The following is a 20,977-nucleotide window of genomic DNA, read 5'->3' as shown; positions in this document are numbered from 1 at the left end:
CCATCCATTGGAAACTCACAGCCTCAGACTGTGGATGTGATCAGGAAATGGATCATCGACTCACACTTTTGGAAACAGGGCCCGGTGGGGTGAGAGCTATGGGGAGGTGGGCTGTGTTCTCGGGATAGAGGTTCTCGAAGTGCTCAGACCTGAGAGTTGTCTGTGAAGTCTGGAGGCTGAAGAAATGGGACTGGAGCTGGAGGACAGGCACCGGGGGCGTGAATGAGGGTAGGCAGATCGGGGCTGAGTCCTGCCTATGAGACGTTTTGCCTGTTTGACCTTGAGCTAATGCCCTTCCTTTTCTGTCTGTTTGTTTGTTTGTTTATTTGAGGCAGAGTCTCACTCTGTCTCCCAGGCTGAAGTGCAGTGGCTCGATCTCAGCGCACTGCAACCTCCGCCTCCTCGATTCAAGTGATTCTCCTGCCTCAGCCTCCTGAGTAGCTGGGATTATAGGCACACACCACGCCTGGCTAATTTTTGTATTTTTCGTAGAGACGGGTTTTCCCATATTGGCCAGGCTGGTCTCAAATGCCTGACCTCAGCTGATCTGCCTGCCTTAGCCTCCCGGAGTGCTGGATTACAGGTGTGAGCCACCGCGCCCAGCCTATCTTTCTTTTTAAAAAAGCTTTATTGAGATATAATCTACGTTCCACACAATGCAACTATTTGAAGTGTAGAACTCAAAAGTTCTTAGTGCATTCACAGAGTTGTGTAACCATCATCACTGTCCATTTTGGAACATTTTCATCACCTCAAAAAAGAAACCCCATACCCTTCAGCAATCATCCCCTGTCCCCCCGTTCCCTCTAGCCCTGAGCAGTCTCTGTCTGCTTTGTCTCTACAGATTTGCCCATTCTGGACATTTCCTTTGCATGGACTCATAGGGGATGTAGCGTTTTGTGTCTGGCTTTTCTCACTTAGCGCCATGTTTTCAAGGTCCTTCTGCGTGGTGGCCTGCGTCAGGGTTTCATTCCCTTTCAGGGCAGGCCTTTCTGGTCTTCAGATTCCTCATTGGTCACATGGGGTGAATGCTGCCACGGGCACCCTGCTGATAACCTTCCACTGGAGGGGAATCCAGCTCAAGTGTTAGTGAGGGGCTGAGCTATGGAAACTCCCCCTTAAGGGGCAACTACTTCTTTAGCTCTTTATCCCTCCCTCATCCCCCTTAAAATGATGGTAATAATTGAATGCTACTGTACTTCATCCACCAGAATAGAATAGTTTTCTCTCTTCCCCCACTGGGACTCCGTTTTGTCCCATGCAATGCTTGGATTTGCATTTGTCTTGATAACAACGACATGATTCTCTCGGATTCATTGAGCTTTCAGAGGGGTCAGGCCCTATGTTTGGGCTTTACATACAACAGCTCATATGAACCCTGTGAGGTAGAGAGTCATGGTCCTCACTGAGCAGATGAGGAAACTGAGGCTCAGAGAGGGTCAATGAAGTACCTCATATTCTCCACAGAAGGCTCAGTTCTTCTGTAAATGCCTCTGGGGTTCAAGAAAAGTAGTGTTCCTGGACTTGAATTTTCCAATACAACTCTCTTGAGTAGGTCTAAGTGGCCCTGGAGAAGCTGTGAAACTGGTCTCCAAGCATAGCACCCTGATACCTGGACACCTACACCCCCAGGAGTGCAGAGACATGAACAGACAAGGTCAATGAGACAGTGTGACAATGGGGGTTGCAGAGGAGCTTGGCTGGCCCCAAGCAGGTGCCCAGGAGAGGGGGCCTGGCGGAGGTTTCCCCAGAGGTAACGCCTGAGTGGTGTCTTACAGCACAAAGTGAAGTCACCCTGGGGGCGGTGGAGGCCCTCTCTGCATCGTTTGATTAACTGTACTTAAAGGAGGCAGGTACAAAATGCTGTGGGAGTGCGGGGGCAGGGGTGATTAATCCTCCTATAATCTGTTGGCCACAATTTTGCTGTTGCAGGAGGTTTTGCTGGAGAGATCGATTGGGTCTTAACAGAGTGGTGAAATGGTGCAGCGACTCTGTTGCTAACTCCAGCAGAGCCTCACCCAGAGGAAGGCTCAACCCTTACAGCCATGTGACTTGGGGGTTTCAAACTGGTGCTTCTCTTGGTGGACTGGTGAAATTTTCCCACAGAACCCATTTGTCTGATGCAGGGAGTGGAAAGGATAAGAGGAGATGGGAAGAGAACAGGAAGAAAGGGAGAGATAGCAGGAATAAACAGCCTCTTATTTGATTCATTATTAAAAATGTGAAGGTGCCCTTTCTTCCTTACTTCCACACTCAGAGTTTCTCTCAACCCCCACCACAGTCCTGTGAGGCAAGTTCATGTCCCTCATTTTATTGGTAAAAAATTCAGGGGCCCAAGAAGTGGCTTGCCTAGAGTTGGGCAGGGAATCAGTGCCAAATCCAGGTCTCAACCCCAAAACTCCAAATGCTGTGCATGGTCAGAGGGGAGTAGGATCTGGTAGTGCTCTTGATGATCCAGGAACCCCTAAGATGTGGCCTGATGCAGGGGTTGTACAGATGATCTTGCCACATTGCTGGGATGGAGGACAATTTGGGCTGTGCACGTTGGGCTGTGGAAGCCCAGAGAAGGATGCCAGAATCTGCTGGGAAAGTCAGGGAAAGCTTCTTGGAAGGGGGATATTGACACTGGGTTTTGGTGGATGTGCAGGAGTCCTTGAGTTCACTAAGGGTGGAAGCTCATTCTGGGAATGGAAGCAGTATGTGCAAAGGCTCAGAGTTGTGGACCGTGTATCCAGAGAATAATCTGACTTGCAGAGTGGCTGATGGTAGGATGTGGGGCTAGTGCAGAAAGCAGAGGCAGCCGGAAGAAGCATCATGGTTCGCAGCTCCTCTACCACCCTTGTCTGTCAGACACACACAAGGTAGCCTTTTCCTGGGGCAGGATTTTACTGGAAGTTAGGGAACTGGTCATTGCTTTAGGGTCTTTGGAAGCTAACAATGGATTCTCCAAGGAGTGAGAGCAAAGCCACAAGCAGAAAAGGATTCTGCTGTTGAAATTGTGTAACTGCCTCCCTCTGTTATTTTCTAATTAAGGAAGGGGTGAGGGGAGCCCCAAGGCTTTGAAGCAGCAAGACAGAATTCTGAAATGTCTCCAGCCGGCCCCATGAAAGGGGTCTGATTACAGAGCAGCCTTCCCCAAGGGTGACGTCATCCACTGGGTAGTGGGAATCAGTCACAGGAGTGGGAGGAGGCTTCAGCGTCTAAACCATAGAATGAAAATATCTGCAACCACAGGCCCTGAGGCCACAACCCAGCGTGGCCCTTCTCTTCCTGGGGTAATGCAGTGGACTCTGGATAGGGTCACTGGAAGCCCGTGCTGCGTGCTGGGGCATTTCAGAGGGAAGCCCCGAGTGCAGCATTCTGCTCTAGCTGTTCATCTTGACTCTTGCAAGAGGCATTTTCTTTCTCAGGATAGAAGCATATTTTTTCTGGAATAAACACTCAGATTTACCAGCTCCACAGCTGGTCAGAAGGAAGGAAAGAAGAAACATAGGTTATCACTCCAAAGACTTCATCCAGCCTCATGAATGACCTGGATGATACTATGGGTTGTAGATTCTGAGAGGTGATGGTGGCACCACGTAAAACATAGAGCCCTGCGAATATGCCTGAAAATGCCACCCTTTGTGAGTCAGCAGTTCAGCGATCTTTACTAAGCATGCAGCATGTGCCAGGCACTGTGTCAGGGACCGATGAGGATGGTGAACCTTGCCTGTCCACTGTGACTGTGTAGTCTGCAAGGAGAAAGCAATAGATAGATGTAACAACTCCAGATTGGAATCCACTCCATGAGAGAAAGAGGGAAGCAGACAAGGGTGGTGAGAGGTACTGTGCTTTGCAGGGCGGCTGAGCTGACTCCAGAGGAGGCCCAGAGATTGCCCTGCAGGTGCAGAGAAAGCATGCTATACAGAAAGGGTGGTGTATGCTGAGGCCTCTGGGGCATTCCAGAAGTCGTCAGGAGGGATGGAAGCAGGGGAAGCATTCTGAAGGGGAGGCAGAAAGAGCTGGGAAGCCAGCTTTACTTTTTCACCAGGAATGGTCCCCAACGGGAACTGCAGTGTAGACCCTGCCCCAAGAGGGTCTCTACAGCTCACCCCCCCGCCCCACCTTTGTGGGGAATAGGGAAGGGGCCAACAGGTAGACTTCTCTTTCCATTTCTAAGTCTTTGCATCTTACGTTTTGGTATTCTGTAGTCACTGAAGAGGTTGGAGAATCTTTAGCTTGAAATGCAAGATGATTTCTTCAGGAAAAATGATCAGATTCCTCCTGACCTCTTGTTCCAAGGAGAATAGGCAGTATTTTATCATTGCGGCATTGTGTCATAGCTACAGCTAGCACCATCTGAATGCTTGCCAGTGTAACAAAGGGAAGATAAAGTGGGATGACTCAGTCTTGGGTCGTGAAAGCTCAGGAAAGTGAGACAACCACCTCCCCCTGCCAGCCTTGGTACAGGGAAGGAGGAAGATGGGCAGAATCCAGTGACTTCTTCTTGCCCAGGCCCGATCTCCACTTAGCAGACATCCAGCTGCCCAGCCTGGGGTCTTCACCATCTCATTCACCTGCTTGGAATATTAACCACTTTAAAAGATCTTGGATGAGGGATGCTCTGTGATGAGTTCATTATGAAGACAAGAAGCCAACATTGAACAAAATACCTTGAGCCAAATATATTCCCTCTTTGAAGGAATTCCCAGGGCTAACATGCTAATGGGCATTGTGACCACCCCATAAGGAGGCTAGAGTATGTAACATTTCTCAAATCTACTTAAGGATGAGTACTTATTTTAAGATACAACTTATGGGCTGGGGATTTTATGGAAATCAGTTTGGGATACAATGATTTAACCTGATGTGATTACCCTTTTACCTTTGTTGTCATCAAGAACAGCTTTAAAAATGGCAGTGAGCAACCAACTATTCATCCAATCAACTACTTATCCAACCACTTATTCAAACAATCATCTGTTTATTCATTCAATCTGCCATCCATCCATCCATTCACTCATCTATCCATCCATCCGTCCATCCATCCACCCGTCCATATACCTATCATCTGTACATATAAGCAGGCAGCCATCCAGGCTTTCCATACCTTGTACACAATACTAGGACTTTGGCAGACCCAAGACTGATGTTTGCAGGGAGCTTCTAGTCTAATATAAGACTACCTCCCATATACAGATTTCTGGGTGAAAAGTGATTTCTGTTTTTTTTTGTTTTTTTTTTTTGAGACGGAGTCTCGCTCTGTCGCCCAGGCTGGAGTGCAGTGGCCGGATCTTGGCTCACTGCAAGCTCCGCCTCCCGGGTTTACGCCATTTTCCTGCCTCAGCCTCCCGAGTAGCTGGGACTACAGGCGCCCGCCACCTCGCCCGGCTAGTTTTTTGTATTTTTTAGTAGAGACGGGATTTCACCGTGTTAGCCAGGATGGTCTCGATCTCCTGACCTCGTGATCCGCCCGTCTCGGCCTCCCAAAGTGCTGAGATTACAGGCTTGAGCCACCGCGCCTGGCTGAAAAGTGATTTCTGTCTTTGAGAAAATAGAATTCTAGAAGCTAAGAAATGTGGAAAGCTCCTCTCCTTAGGTGAGTCCTTGAGGGCATTTTTCCCAGGAAAAGGGATTTGGACATAAAACCGTGGAAGCTGGAGACCAGGGTTCCCAGCAGGGGACCAGTGAGAGCAGAGGGCCAGAGGTTCAACAGGGGCACGCTGGGAGAGCCATCCTGCCCCCCTTCTTTGAGTCTCTGCTTGGCTGAGTAGTGACTACAGCTCCCATAAAAGGCTGCTGTTCAGCTGCCACATTACTGGCAAAAACATCTCTAACGAGGCTTAATTCTTCCATCGGCATGCCTTTCTTTAGGTGCCGGCTTCAGAAACATTTAGTTCCACTTAGAATCAGAGGCTGAAATGTGTTTGTCTTCACAGTGCCCGCAGATGAGGCCCTGAGAACCTGTCTTTGGCTGCACTGGGGCTGGAAAGAAACCACTGTCCAGTATTAAGCGCCATTCACCTGGGGCCCCAGACGCTGACTTCCCAGAATATTCTACCACAGGGCAGCAGAGTTGGCAAGATCTCTATACACAACCAGAAAGAGATGAGATGCTTGAGGCTCTGCAGAGAAACCACCCATTTGCCTAATAGGGCCATGTGCTGAACATTCAACATGGCTATGAGCTATGCAGGGGGACCCAGGTCCTGAGCTTGGGGTATAGGGGCTGGCCCACCAGCCAGGCACCCTGACCCCTGGAGGTTACATTCTAATGGGGGAAGACAGACAGTAAGCACCAAATAAGTAAATAAGATAATGACACACTGTGCTAAATACTTGGGGGCGATAGGCTGATGTGCTGGAAGACGTTTTAGACAGGGTGGTCAGGACAGGATTCCTAAGGACGTGACATTTGAACTCAGATGAACGACAAGAAGGAGCCAGGTGAAGTAAAAGCTAGGGAGGGAAAGCTGGTGCTAAGACCCCGAGGTTAATGGGAGGTGACACATTGTGAGAGACAGAAAGGCCAGTGCTGATAGAGGCTATTGAGAAAGATGGGGAGTGGTAAAGAAAGTCACTGGTAAGGTGGGCAGGGGTCCAACCACTGGGGCCGGTGGCCACAGGAAGGAGTTTCAGTTTTAAGTGCAGTGAAAAGCGAGGGGGAAGGTTTAGGTAGGTGAGTGATTTTGTGTTTCATTTTGAAATCCTTGCTCTGGCTGCTGAGTGGAAAGAGAGTGTTGCGGTGAGCGCAGAGGCTGGAGGAACTGTGAAGGGCTGGCACAGTCATGGAGGGACCAGGTCAGAGGTGGGGCAGCCAGGGAGCTGGAGGGGAGAGGAGGGTTGGGGATCCAGTGTGGAGATGGAGCCGGCAGAACCTACTGCTGGATTGAATGTGGCTGTGGGATAAAGAGGAGAAGGAAGGACCACTCCAAATGGGGCTTGAGTAGCTGGGAGATGTGGCTTTACTCCTGGGCTGCAGGAAGGTGGGGGAGAAACAGGTTTGGGGACAGGGAAAGCCAAAGAGTTCTGTTGTGGCCATGCTGTGTGAAAGATGCATCTTTGCCATCATGGAGGCAGTTGCATGTATGTCTGGACTTGGAGGGGGAAATCTGAAGCAGGGGAGAATGGAGACCAGGGCAAAGAGAAGTAGAACCAGAGTCAAGCCATAGCAGGATGGAGGGGAGAGTGCACAGCTCTGTGTGAACTCCTGGATCCAACCACGCCTGAAGCTTGACCCACCTTGGACTCCAGTTATGTGAGTCAACCAGCCCCCACATCCTTTGTTTTATTCGAGTTCATTTTAGTCGGGCTTCTGTCATCTGTGGTGGAAAGAGTCTTGGCTCAATGCAGGAGGCATTTTCAGTGTTTCAGGCGGATATAAATGCCTTTCCTTTGCCTTGGGCTGGAATTGCATCACCCCAGGGTGGCAAGACAAGAGGTGGTAGCCAGCTGTAGAAAGAGTGGACCTTTGGCGTTGGGCAGACTCAGGAGCTGATCCTGGCTTTGCCTCTGGCTGCCCATGTGACCTTGGCGAAGGAGACCTGCTTCTCTGTCCCTCCATGTCCTGGCACGGAGGGGTTGTGGGAGGACAGCATGGAGGGTGCGGGGGCAGTGGCTGGTGCATGGCAGGTGCTTAATAAGTATCAGCTTTTGGCGTCTCTCCCCTCCACACTGATTAAAAGCTCGAGTTGGCAGTTATTTATGTCTTTGATTAATTAAACAATTGGAAAACAAATTATTACTTAACGAAGGCAGTTTGGGCAACACAGTCTGAAAACATGAGGCCTGGTGGGGAAAAGATCAAAAGTGGCACTCAGCAGTGAGGCTGGAAACCACCAGGGTAGAGAATCTTCAAGGTCCTTCTCATCTGGAAAATTCGCCTTTTCTGGATGTGCAGAATGTGGCTCCCTACAGATAAATGTTGACTTATGGTTTGAGTGGCTCATTATAGGTCACGGCGCCTTCAAATGGCAGCCAGGTAATCACTCTGGTGTCACCTACATGGAGTTTATCCAAGGCAAGAGGCGGAGAGGGAGAAACTGGACCTGAGTCATGGCCATGTGGCCAGCCGTTGCCGTCATTCGGGTGAAATTCACCTCTGTCTCTGTTCCCCACGGCCCCCCAACCCCCATGGCCAGCCCTCCATAGTGGCTGAATTAAGCAACAACCGCTGGGCAGTAACTCTCATAGACCCGTGGAAGTGCCCTCGTGGAAGTGCACTCAGCTCAATGAGGGTGGGGAAAGGAGGAGCGGGGAGAGAAGAGGGGAGAGGGGTGGGGCAACCTTTGTGCTTGAATTTCAAACCCGCTCAAGTTTTTCACCTCATTATCGTTTGCTTCACGGAAAATTCCCTGGAGTCCAGGGGTTGCGTGATGAGGCCCCCCGCCCCCACTCTGTAACTTCCTGGCCATCTGCGTGACTCGCAACCCTGAGGCTTCCAAGGAAGAGCATTTTAGCCGCCCCTCAAGACTGCTTCACAGCTGGCATCACTTGAGCACATTGCCTCATTTTTTTTGAAGGGATCACGCTAGTTTATGGCTTTTTCACCTCCAAACCTGCCCTCACTGGGTGCAGGAGAAATTCCGATTTGCCAGGAACCTGTCCAGTCATCTGGAACCTTCCCCAGGGCTGGGAAGGTCAACTCCTGCCACAGGTCATATTGATTTTACTGGATGGCTTTTTCCAAAGCAGTGGAACACCAGCAGGGCACAGCAGGCAGGGAGGGTTTCCAGCTCTGAGTGTGAGCACATGGCCCACGCTGCCTTAAATGGCTCTCCTGTTCCTTGCCAGTATAGGGAGAGGGTATAGGGGCTGGCCCACCTACAATCCCCTCCTAGATCAGGCCTTTGCTTGCATTATTAGAGCGGGACTGTCAACCTGGTTTCCTTAAATTGCTGCATGAGCTCGGTCCACGTGTGGTCACAAAGCAAGATACCCCATCCGCCCCACGGAATATATTAAGCGTCTGTGCAATGACTGCTGTTGACCGCTTCCTGGGAGCTGGCGAGGAGGCCCCTGCTAGCCCCTGATAGGGAAGAGACAGTCGTGGAGGACAGAGCAGATGTGCCTTGGGAAGAGTCAAGAGGGAAGAGGGAGGGGTGGGCTGGGCTGAAAGCCTGCTGGACCTGGGCTCTACCCTTTACCACCTTCCAAGGGAGGCATGATCCCATTGTACAGAGTAAGGCCCTGAGGCCAGGAAGGGCAAGGTGACCTGAGAGCTGGCACGAGAAGCCAGGCCTGGCTCCAGAAGCCTTGCCTGTAACAGAGAGAATGGCTGTTCTCTCACTTTGGTACACATCAAAATCATAGTGCTTGTCAAATGCTGTTTCCCAGGCTCCCACACCAGCTCCTGGGGGACAGACGTCTCTGGATAGCAAGTCACAGATGTGTACTGGCAGGGGCCAAATGAGGACCCATGGCTACACTGCTGACCAAAGGTCTTCTCCAGTGACGGGCAAACGACTCTGGACCCATGAACACCAGGGGAGTGATCCAGGTGTTCTGATCACTGGAGAGGGAGTGAAGATGCTTCGGGCTCTCTGGTTGCGAATTCTAATCCCCATCGTTTATCTGATCCTTTCTCACTCCAAATGGTTTGGAAATGCCAGCACACACTCTACTTCCTCAGAGGCACATCTATGTTTCGTGGTGCAGCAAGGAAAGCCTGGGTGCAGGCACAGAGGTCTGTAGTCACATGGGAGTTTGGAGGCTGCAAGTTGCTTGATGCTGGTGGATTATCAAGTATGAGATGTGATGTGGAGGGGTAGATAAGACAGATCGTGAAGGTCAAATATTGTATCTGTCCCCTCCGCCTTTTTTTCCCCCCAAGTGGTGACAGGAAGTCTCATAAGGGTTTTAACTGGGGGATGACAGGGCCAGTCCTAGGTGTTTAAAGGCTCACCCTGGCTGCAATACAGAAAGGCAAAGCTGGACCAGGGCGGTTAGGAGACTTGTGTGGTCCAAGCAAAATATACAGAGGCATTTGAGTTCAAGTTAACCCGAATGAGGAGTCCTTATAGATCCGCGAGAGCATTCACTAGAGAAACCAGAAGAGCCACACCTTAGCAGTGGGCCTAAATTATTCCTACAGTAAGTGCGACATTAGACCCACCCTAACCAAGATTATAAACAAGTCTCCAAAGGGTCAAACTGAACCACAAGTTTGATTTGTCTGAAAAAGTTTTTGCCCCAAAAGTCTTTATTTTATAATTATCTGCCTACCAAAGCAAAGCCCAACACTCTTTGAAGGAAGACAACAACATTTTAGACACTCAACATTGAAGTGTCTAAATGTTCTTAGAGCAGAAAGAAAATGATGCCAGATAGAAATTTAGATCTACAAAAGAAAGAATGACAATAACAAATATGCATGTATTTTAATTTGTTAATTAAATATGCTATTTTTAATTTTTAAATTAATTTAAAATAGATTTGGCAATTTAAAACAGAAACAATAGCAATGTGTAGTGGGATGTGTAATGTAGTTATCATAATGTTCGGCATCCAAACAAAAATTACTAAATATGTTAAGTTGAACAATGTGAGACAATCAATCAAGAGAAACAGTCTCAGAAATGACGAGGATGATAGAATTAGCGAACAAGGACATTAAAACAACTATTAAATGCATATTCAATTATTTTTAAAACATGAACATAGTGAAGAGAGGAACTTAGGAGTTAACAAGCACCAAATGGAATTTCTAGAGATGAAAACTACAGTATCAGAAATGAAAAATATAATGGGATTAACAGCAGATTTGGAAACAGGGTGAAAGGAGAAGTGAATGTTAAGACACAGCAATAGAAACAATCCAAAATGAAACAGAAAAAACAAGACTAAAAAAATGAACAGACTTCCAGTGACCTGTGGGACAATATCAAGCATGTGTAGTTTGAGTCTCAAGGTGAGAAGTCAGGGGAGAGGGCAGGAAAAGCAATGAGAAGAAATAATGATTGAATATTTTCCAAATTTGTTGAATGCTATAAATTCTAAGGTCCAAGAGGCTCAACTAGGCACAAACAAGTTTCACACACACACACCATACTGCACAGCTACGTACATCATGGTTGAATTACTGAAAACCAGTGATGAAGAGAAAATTTTATATAGCCAGGGGAAAATCGAGCCAGGAGACAGTGGAATGACACTGTCAAAGTTCTGAAAGAAAAAAAAAAATTGTCAACTTAGAATTCTATACCTATCAAAGATATTTTTCAGGTGACAGTCAAATAATGACTTTTTCTGACAAAAAAAAAAAAAGGTGATAGAATCCATCAGAGGACACCTGGCACCACAAGAGGCATTAAAGGAAGTTCTTAGAGCAGAAAGGAAATGATGCCAGATAGAAATTTAGATCTACAAAAGAAATGAAAGAATAACAAATATGTACGTAAATATGCTTTTTCATTTTAAAATTAATTTAAAACAGATTTGGCTGTTTAAAACACAAACAATAGCAATGTGGAGTGGGGTGTATAACAAGTGAAAGATATGACCACAGAGGCAGGAAGAATGAGAGGGCAAAATGGAAATCTATTACTTCCTACGTTGTACGAAAGTGGCATAATATTATTTGAAGGAAGACTATGTAATTAAAGATGCAATTTTGTAAAAGTAAAATTAAACAAGAGGTCTAATTTATGAGTTGACAGTGGAAATGAAATGGAATCATTAAAATGCTTTATACCATTAGCATGATGGCAGCTATAAATCCAACCATATCAGTAACATTAAATACAAATACTGAGAACACTCCAATTATAAAAGACAGGCATGATCAAACTGGATATAAAAACAAGACCCAACTATATGCTATCTTCAAGAAACCCACAGTAACTATGAAGATATAAAGTTCAATGATGGAAGAAGACATGCTATGCAAACACTAATCAAAAATAGGCTTAGAGTGGCTGTATTCATCAAGGAGGATTAAAAACAAGAAATATTATCAGAGTTAAAAAAAAGAAACCTATAATGATGAAGGGGTCAGTTCACAAGGAGACATAACATTCCTAAATGTATGCATATAAATGACAGATATTCAAAATACTTGAAACAAAAACAACTGAACTGGAAGGAGAAATAGGCAAATCTAACATTACAGTTGGAAATTTCAACATCCCTGGATTGATAAAAGTAGAAAGAAAATCAGTAAAGATATAAAAGACCTGAGCAATGTTATCAACCAACTTGGCTTAATGAACATTTTAAGTATCATTCCACCCAACAGCATCAGAACACTCTTCCTTTTAAAGCATGTGTTGTTGGGAGCAAGTCCCCCAAAATTTGGCCATAAACTGGCCCCAAAACTGGTCATAAACAAAACCTCTGCAGCACTGTGATATGTCCATAATGGCCCTTGGCCCTAACGCCCAAGCTGGAAGGTTGTGGGTTTACAGGAATGAGGGCAAGAACACCAGGCCCGCCCAGGGCGGAAAACCACCTAAAGGTATTCTTAAGCCACAAACAATTAGCATGAGTGATCTGTGTCTTAAGGGCGTGTTCCTGCTACAGTTAATTCGGCCCATCCCTTCGTTTCCCATAAGAGATACTTTTAGTTAATTTAATATCTATAGAAACAATGCTAATGACTGGTTTGCTGTTAATAAATATGTGGGTAAATCTCTGTTCGGGGCTCTCAGCTCTGAAGGCTGTGAGACCCCTGATTCCCAACTTCACACCCCTGTATTTCTGTGTGTGTGTCTTTAATTCCTCTAGCGCCGCTGGGTTAGGGTCTCCCCAACCGAAGTGGTCTCGGCAATATGTGGACTAGTCACCCAGATAAATCGTAGCTTAAAAATGGAAATAAAAACCCTGACATTATCAAGTGCTGGTGAGTACGCAGAGCCACTGGGCCTCACCTACGTCGTGGATGGGAAGGCTGAATGATGCAGCCACTTTGGAAAGTAGTTCGGCAGTTTTTTTTTTTTCTTTTTGAGACAGGGTCTCACTTTGTCACTCAGACCCAGTTTGCATCACTGCCAGGAGTGCAGTGGCACAAACAGCTCATTGCAGCCTTGACCTCCAGGGCTCATGGAATCCTTCCTCCTTAGCCCCCCAAGCACCTGGGACTACAAGCGTGCACCACTGCACCTGGCTAATTGTGTGTGTGTGTGTATTTTTTGTACAGAAAGGGTTTTGCCACGTTGCCCAGACTGGTCCTGAACTCCTGGCCTCAAGCAATCCTCCTGCCTTGGCCTCCCAAAGTGCTGGGATTACAGGTGTGAGCCACAGCTCCCGGCCTGGCAGTTTCTTATAAAGTTAAATATACATCTACCATAACACCTAGCATCCCACTTGTATGTACTTACCCGAAGGAAATGAAAACATATGTGCACAAAAACATATATGTGGATGTTTACAGTGGCTTTATTTATAATCGCAAAAAACTGGAAATAACCCAAATATCCATCAGCTGATGGATGGGTAAAGAAACCATGCCACAGCCATATGACGGAATTCCTACTGGAACTACTCAATGTCAGAGAGGAATGAAGGGCTGATACACAGAACTCAGATGAATATGAAAGGTACTATGATGAGTGAATGAAGCTGGGCTTACAAGGCTACAAAATGTATGACTCCAATTACATGATATTTACATTCCAGAAAAGATAAACATATAGGGGGTGGAGGAAGGGGACTGATTAAAAGGGGCATGACAGAACTTTTGGAAAAAAAAAAAGAAAAGAAAAGAACTGCTGGCATGGTTAAGGAAACCAAAGATAAGACACAGAGTGGGGGAACAGATTTGAACAGACATGTCTGTAATGGACTTTTCTCTCTAATATATAAACAACTTTTACTATTCAATAATAAAAAGACAAATAACTCATATTTAAAATGGGCAAAGGATTTGAAAAGACATTCTATCAAAAAAGACATATGGATAGCTAATTAGTAATAATTAATATTACTAATAATATTAATATTAGTAATAATAATTAATAATGTAAAGTTGTTAAACATCATTAATCATCAGGGAAATGGATATTAAAAGCACAGTGAGATACCACCATGCTCGCCAGAATGGCTAAAATTTAAAAGATAAACAACAGTAAGTGTTGGTGAGGATGTAGAAGGACTGGAATTTTCTTTTCTTTTTTTTCTTTTTTTTTTTTATAAGACGGAGTCTTGTTCTGTTGCCCAGGCTGGAGTGCAGTGGTGCGATCTTAGCTCACTGCAACGTTTGCCTCCCGGGTTCAAGCGATTCTCCTACCTCAGCCTCCAGAATAGCTGGGATTACAGGCATGCACCACCACGTCCGGCTAATTTTTGTATTTTTAGTAGAGACAGGGTTTCACCATGTTGGCCAGGCTGGTCTCAAACTCCTGACCTCAGGTGATCCACCTGCCTCAGCCTCCCAATAAGTGCTGGGATTACATGTGTGAGCTAGCATGCCCGGCCAAGGACTGGAATTTTCCTACATTGCTGGTTGGAAAAGAAGTCAGCAGTTTCTTAACAAGCTAAATATATTCTTGTCATTTGACTCAGCCATCCTGCATGGTGCATGTACCACCATGGAAGGCAGTCAGAGAACTGCTGGTCATAAACTCCATTGTCCTTGCAGGTAGGCTGTGGCCACACTGGTCCCTTCTGGGTCTATGGCTGTGTCGGTCTTTCATGCTCTCAGGTTGCTGTGTCTTTTTATGCGCTTGTATCTGGTTTAGACAGTTTTTCTAGCTTGCCTGACAGCAGGCTGTCAGAATAACTTTTTGTCAATGTTTCTATCTGTAGCTGCTGACTTTCTTTTTCTTTTTGAGATGGAGTCTCGCTCTGTCATCCAGGCTGCAGTGCAATGTCATGATCTCGGCTCACTGCACACTCGCCTCCCCAGTTCAAGTGATTCTCGTGCCTCAGCCTCCCGAGTAGCTGGGATTACAGGCACATGCCACCATGCCTGGCTAATTATTGTCTTTTTGTAGAGACGGGATTGGCCAGGCTTGTCTTGAACTCCTGACCTCAGGTGAACCACCCGCCTCAGCCTCCCAAAGTGCTGGGATTACAGGCGTGAGCCACTGCACCGGCTATAGCTGCCTTTCTTTCCTTCTCTATTTTTTGAGACGGAGTCTCGCTCTGTCTGTAGTGCAGGCTGTAGTGCATGCAGTGGCACAATCTTGGCTCACTGCAAGCTCCGCCTCCTGGGTTCATGCCATTCTCCTGCCTCAGCCTCCCGAGTAGCTGGGACCATAGGCGCCCGCCATCATGCCCGGCTAATTTTTTTGTATTTTTAGTAGAGACAGGAGTTCACCACGTTAGCCAGGATGGTCTCAATCTCCTGACCTCGTGATCCGCCGGCCTCGGCCTCAAAGTGCTGGGATTACAGGTGTGAGCCACCGCACCCGGCCTGTAGCTGCCTTTCTTTAATGGTGCCTTTGATCTGCTATGTTTTTCATACCAGCAAGGACACTGACTATCATTCTTACTGTTGTCTTACCTTCGTTTCTTTATGCCTTTTGCAAGCATTACCTCATTTTGTCTGCTGGGGAGGGACTGTCACTCTCATTTACCACTGGTCGTCAGCTCTGGCACAGTGCTGGGATTCAAGTAGGTTTGACTCCAGTGTGTTCTTTGATCATGGAGCTAACATGGAGTATGAAGGGAATTCAGAAGCTGGCACCGTGTTGCCCACAGACAGACACGAGCAGGGAGAGGGCGGGGGGGAGAAAGCTGCGGGGCAGGTAGGCTTCCCAGAGGAGGTGGAACAAAATCCCAACCTGGAGGTTCTGGGCAGTAGAGAAAAGCCACAAGCCCAGTGAGAAGTGCTCAAGGGGACCAGCCCCGTGGTGACCTGGGAGATGAGGGGAGAGCGCTAGCTGGAAGATGAATGCAGTGCTAGATTATGCAGGGCCTTGAATGCCAGGGCAAGCATTGGGTTTGATCATGTGAGTGGGCACTGGAAGGCACCATGCCCAGGTGCCCTGGCTAAGGGACTCGTGCCAATGATCTTGGGACGCAAGCAGCTCATTCAATGAAGGCCATGCCGACTAGTGGTCATTCGCCGTGAAGTCTCAGCTACCTTCCCTTGCAGGAGGGGCCAGGTAGGGCTCCAGGCTCAGGCAGTGGACAAAGGATGGATTTTCCAGCTTTCCTGCTGCTGTCCAGGGGCATTCTCCCTTCTCCAGGAGATAAGGGGTCCTCTGAAGCCCAGTGCTCTTTTCTGACCCTCTGCTCACCTTTGAGAGGTCTCAGCTTTCCTCACTGGGAATAAGTGGCTGCAATTAGTAGTAAGTCTAGACAGGTGACCCAAGCTACGGCAGAGGCACTTCACCATCTCCCAGGTGCACCCCCTTAGCGGTAGGTTGGCGAGGCAATGTGAAATCACACACACCCAGTGAGTCTTTGCCCTATGGCCCCATGGATGCAGCGGGAAGGCATAAAGCAGGCGGCAGAACCCAAGTGTGCCTGAGCACACCGTTGTCATCCATCCCTGGAGATGTCCTCTTTGTCCACTGCCTTTCCCTGCCAAGCAGGACCAGCTACAGAACTTTCAGGGCTTAGTGCCAAATAAAAATGCAAGGTTGCTTCTTCAAAAAATATTAAACCAAGTGTGAGCCTCTGCTGAGCATGGGGCCCTGTGTGGCTGCACAGCCGTGTGCCCGTGAAGCTGCCCCTGTTCCTGTGCCTGGCCTCATTTCATCCTGCAGGGGAGGCTAGCTGGACCTCAGAGGGCACTGCCTCTAGTTGTGGGGCCTCCATCTGCCTGTGGCTATTTGCATTCTGGCAGCACTGAACACCTCAAGCACCTGGGCATGGAGCCTTTTAGTACCCAGCTCATTTGGTCAAACCTGGCTGGGTCCTGGCTCGCCTTGCTCTTGACGGGTGAGGATGTGTATTCTCCATTCTCCGTCAACTTCTCTTCCTATTCATCTATTCCTCACCCCTGAATTTACAGTCTGAACACATTGTCTTTCCTGTAACCATGCCCTCCTCCAAAACAATAGATTTCCTCCTGATCAATACCAGCCCACGCCCCTGTGGAGGCTGTCAATGGGTTTCAGGGCATCCTTTCATATCCCTAAGAGCTGATTAACATTTCTTCTTCAATGCAGAGCTCAACCTCCGGGCTGGTCGTGGCTGTGCGACTTCTCAGGAGGCCAGGCAATTAGCTAAGACACTTGTTTCTTCTACGGCTTTGACAGCATCCGCTTCCTTCCTGCCCCTCCAGGAGACTCCACCTCCACCTCTCAGCCTGGGGACACCACGGGCCCTGTGAACAGAGGCCCAGCCATCACCCAGAGAAGTGTGAGCCAACTGTATTTCCTCAGTGGCTTGTTCATTCATTTGCTTCCTCTCATTCTCTCCAGTGTTAATTGTGGGCTGGCCAATGCGTGGGTGCTGAGGTGCAGGGATGAAAGGCAGGAGAGGGCAGGGAAAGAAGCCTCAGAAACCCCACACCCTCCAGTTCAAATCCCAGCTCTGCCATTTACTAGATTTGTAACTTTAGGCAAGTTTCTGATCTTTTCCTGTCCTCAGTTTCCCAGCACCTGCCTCACAGGTTGTAGAGGGAATGAAGCGGGCAGGGAAGAGGGGCAGCTGCCCTTGAAGGGCTTGGCGCCTGTGACCTGTCATGGTCCATCATGACTCATAGCCCCAGCCTAGCCCCAGCCTAGCCCCAGCCTAGACTTGAGCCTTAGGGCCGTCGGGAAGGCGAGTGTCGAGTCGGGCAGTGGGTGGCACCCACAGCAGGGAAGGCCGGGAGCCTGGATACCAGGAGGCATCATGCCTTGCTCTGCCCTGTTCCCCTTGGACTGGGGCCTCCTTCCTCTCAGGCTCCAGGCTCAGACTCGCCTGAGCCTCCTGCCTCCTGCAGTCACCCTGCACCTCCCAGAGATCTCCCCACCCGCCTCTAAAGAAGGGCCTCTTCTTAGATGCCCTTCAGTCCCCTGCACCTTTCTGCACTGGCCCATACATTTACATTTAAAATGTCTACGTGATGATTTGGTTAATGTCCTCCCTGATGTCACTGGAAGCCCCATGAGGGCAGGGACTGTGTATACACCATCGCATCCTGAGTGTTCAGAATGAGGCCAGGTATCAAGGCCAGGCTTGAGAAATCTTTTTTCGCATAAATAAATGAGTTTCTGGCTGAGAGAAACAGAGAGAGAGAGAGAGAGAGATGGAGAGAGACAAAAACAGAGAACTCCAAGGGGGCCTCATGCCTGGGGTATAGACAGGGGGGTTGGCAGTGGGTCCAGATATCTGGGGCTGAGAACCATCTGGTCCTGTGGGCAGGGATAAGGAGTCAGGTCTTTCTCCCAAGGGTCCTGGGATGTCTCTGAAGGGGCATCTCAGGGCTGCCGGGCCGCATCCGATTTCCATTTTAGGAAGATGGACCGGCAGCTGTGTGGAGAGTGGATTTACAGCCTGGCTTCTTGGTTCAAATCCCCAGAGTCATTTTATCCTTTTTTATAGGATTCTGCTTGTTAGGGACAGAGCCAGGAACTGATTATTTCTTCCTAACTCACTTTGTGACCTTGGGTGAGTCCCATTTCTCAGCAGAAAGCAGGCGACGGCCCCTGGCTGTTCCTCCCAGCTGCACAGCTATGGTCTCCCAAGACATCTGTTCCTCCCCCAGAGAGCCCTCACCTGCCACCCTCCTGGCCACCGGCCCTGGATGGGGGTCATCTCTGCACCGAGCTTGCCGCACTCGTGGGGTCTTCCTGCTGGCGCTGCTGCAGGAGGGGGTCGACGGACTGGGGGTGTGCGGACACTTCCCTTTGCCAATGACTCCCACATGGTTGATGAGAAATCCATCGGGGCCTGCCTTGTTTTGTTCCCTGGGACTGCAGCTGCTGCTCCTTACTTAACTCCAGAGTTCCCTCCCCATGCACTCCCACCCTCTCCCACTCTACCCTCCTTGCAGGGGCTTAGACAGGATGGTGGCCGTCCAGAGCCAGCCTGCCTCCTCCACACACGGGCGCCCACCCACCCCTCCGTACACCGGGGCCGTCGGGGGGCCTGTTTGGTGATGTTTTAAGTGAGGCCAACAGTAAAACCCCACTCCACTTTCCAGCACTGCCAAAAACAGCTCTCCTGCTAGATTTATAAAGTTTGCCTAACTTTCCTTCTGCCACCCAGGAGGGGCCTTCCTTGTATTTGAAGAAAACATCTCCCCCAACCTTTTTTTTTTTTTTTTTTAATTTTGTTTCTCTGAAAAACAGATGAAGATTTTGGCTAGAAATCCAGAGGTCTGGGGGGCAGGCGTGTAAATTCGATGGTGGTTTATTGCCCTAAGGAAAACATACTTCAGTTGTGACGTATTCCCCTTTGAAATCTCACTTGACATTCTGTAAAGAAAGAGGAACGTTTTTAAGAAGTTGTTGGAGCCACCTAATACCTTCCCTACAAAGCAGAGCCTTTCTGAAAGATTAATATTGAGCTGCAGACAGTCAGTCACCATAATTGTACTGATCCGGGCGTGTTCCTCTGCCCACGCCGTCGGGGCACTGGGAACCGCAGGAGAGCTCCATCCGGAGTGCCCGGGGGCTGGGGCCCCCAGCTTAGTTCCACGAAAGGCTGCCAGCCCCGGCCCCGGACACCAGTCCCAGACCCAGACCTACGCGGGCCAACACATTTCTGCTGATGATCTTTCTTAATTCTCTTTCCTAAGCCAAGGAAGGGGCAACGCTGCGTTTGGTTTTTGTGGGCATTTATTAATGGCATTAAGGACAATTTGCAGGAACCCTCTACTGCCTACACCAGTTCCCTCCTGTCATTGCGTAAGAGGCTTTTCCTGGGTGGCTCTACCCACCTGATTGTGTCCCTTTAACTGGAGAAAAAGGGAAGTTTTGGGGGGTTGGGGACCCTCTGATTCGGAACCAAGTCTTCCTGCGGATGCTCCTTGTAGTGCCGTGTGCTGGTTAACTGAAAGGTCTGCACGTGGGTCCCAGCCCGCTCAGTGTGGATGAAACTCCCTCCCTCCTCCAAGGTCACGTAGTAGCCTCGCAAACATGGCTGGTATGGCCGTGGGTTTCAAGGCTGCCAAAACTTAGAAGTGTCACCTCAGACAACCCCTGCGGGTGCCTTGGTGGCCTTAGGACACTTGCCTCGTAACTGGAAGCGTGGGGCAAGTCGCAGTTGTCATTTGGCTCCCTTTTCCTTTTTGCCCGTGTCGTGGGTCATGCTCAACAGGCCCTGAACTCTGACTTGGGTACCCCCGGGACCTCAGCTTGCAGATCAGAGTTTGGCTATGGAGAAATGTGAGGTCCACCCTCTCCTCATCTATGGGAGAAAAACAAAGGTCCAAGCAAAACAACATTTTTTAAAAGCTTCATTCCATAGAGCATTCATTTTTTAGGATTTCTTCTGGGAGGGGAGATCAGATGAGAACCACAAATGATATGAAAACATCAATGTCTTCATCTGGAGAGCAGCCAGTGGTGTAAAGATCCGACCACCGCGAGGTCAACCCTCTCCCACCTGGCGCGGGCTCACTGACCTGCCATGGGCTGGGTGTTGATTAACTTCATCCAGGGTTTCCCCTTGGTGTCTGAGGCAACTTCTGACCCAGATAAAGCCTGCTTTCACCGCGTGACCTTTACAGAAAGGCAGTTCTGTGTCCCCTCTGGGATCCCCGAAATAATAAATCACCAGAGGCCCAGTGAGGGACGAGGCCACGTGAGGAGGCAGACAAAGGACAGAAAGGGACAATAAATCTCACTTCTAGGGAGCAGTCATTTTTTTTTCTTTGCAGTATTTTTTGTGAAATATAATTATGATCCAATAATACAAATATCAACATCTGGAATTCTGCAAGTGACATCCCCGCCTGTTCTGTTTGGAAATGGAGTGCTCTGCAGGCATCCTTTCTTTCCCGTTCATGGACAGGGAGCAAAGCGTTCGGGGGAGGGCCAGAGGGGAGAAAGTCCTGCCGTCTGTGCCCATCGTGGATGGAACCCTCATTTGAGAAGCCCCAAGGGTAGGTAGGGGTCATCAGTCAGACCCCAGCCTCATTCAATGAACAAAGAAACATTAAACTCAGAAAGAC

At 48.5% G+C, this 20,977-nt stretch overlaps 1 long non-coding RNA gene across 1 annotated transcript in view; it reads left to right on the top strand.

Moving 5' to 3' along the window:
- The window catches only part of LOC108541651 (uncharacterized), an 89,337-nt gene that overhangs the window by 37,124 nt on the left and 31,236 nt on the right, over positions 1-20,977 (top strand). The gene's annotated exons all lie outside the window — the stretch shown is intronic.

Source organism: Rhinopithecus bieti, unplaced genomic scaffold (assembly GCF_001698545.2).
Source record: "Rhinopithecus bieti isolate Rb0 unplaced genomic scaffold, ASM169854v2 scaffold_20477, whole genome shotgun sequence".
Taxonomy (NCBI): Eukaryota; Metazoa; Chordata; class Mammalia; order Primates; family Cercopithecidae; genus Rhinopithecus; species Rhinopithecus bieti.
This window is presented reverse-complemented; position numbering and strand designations above follow the sequence as displayed.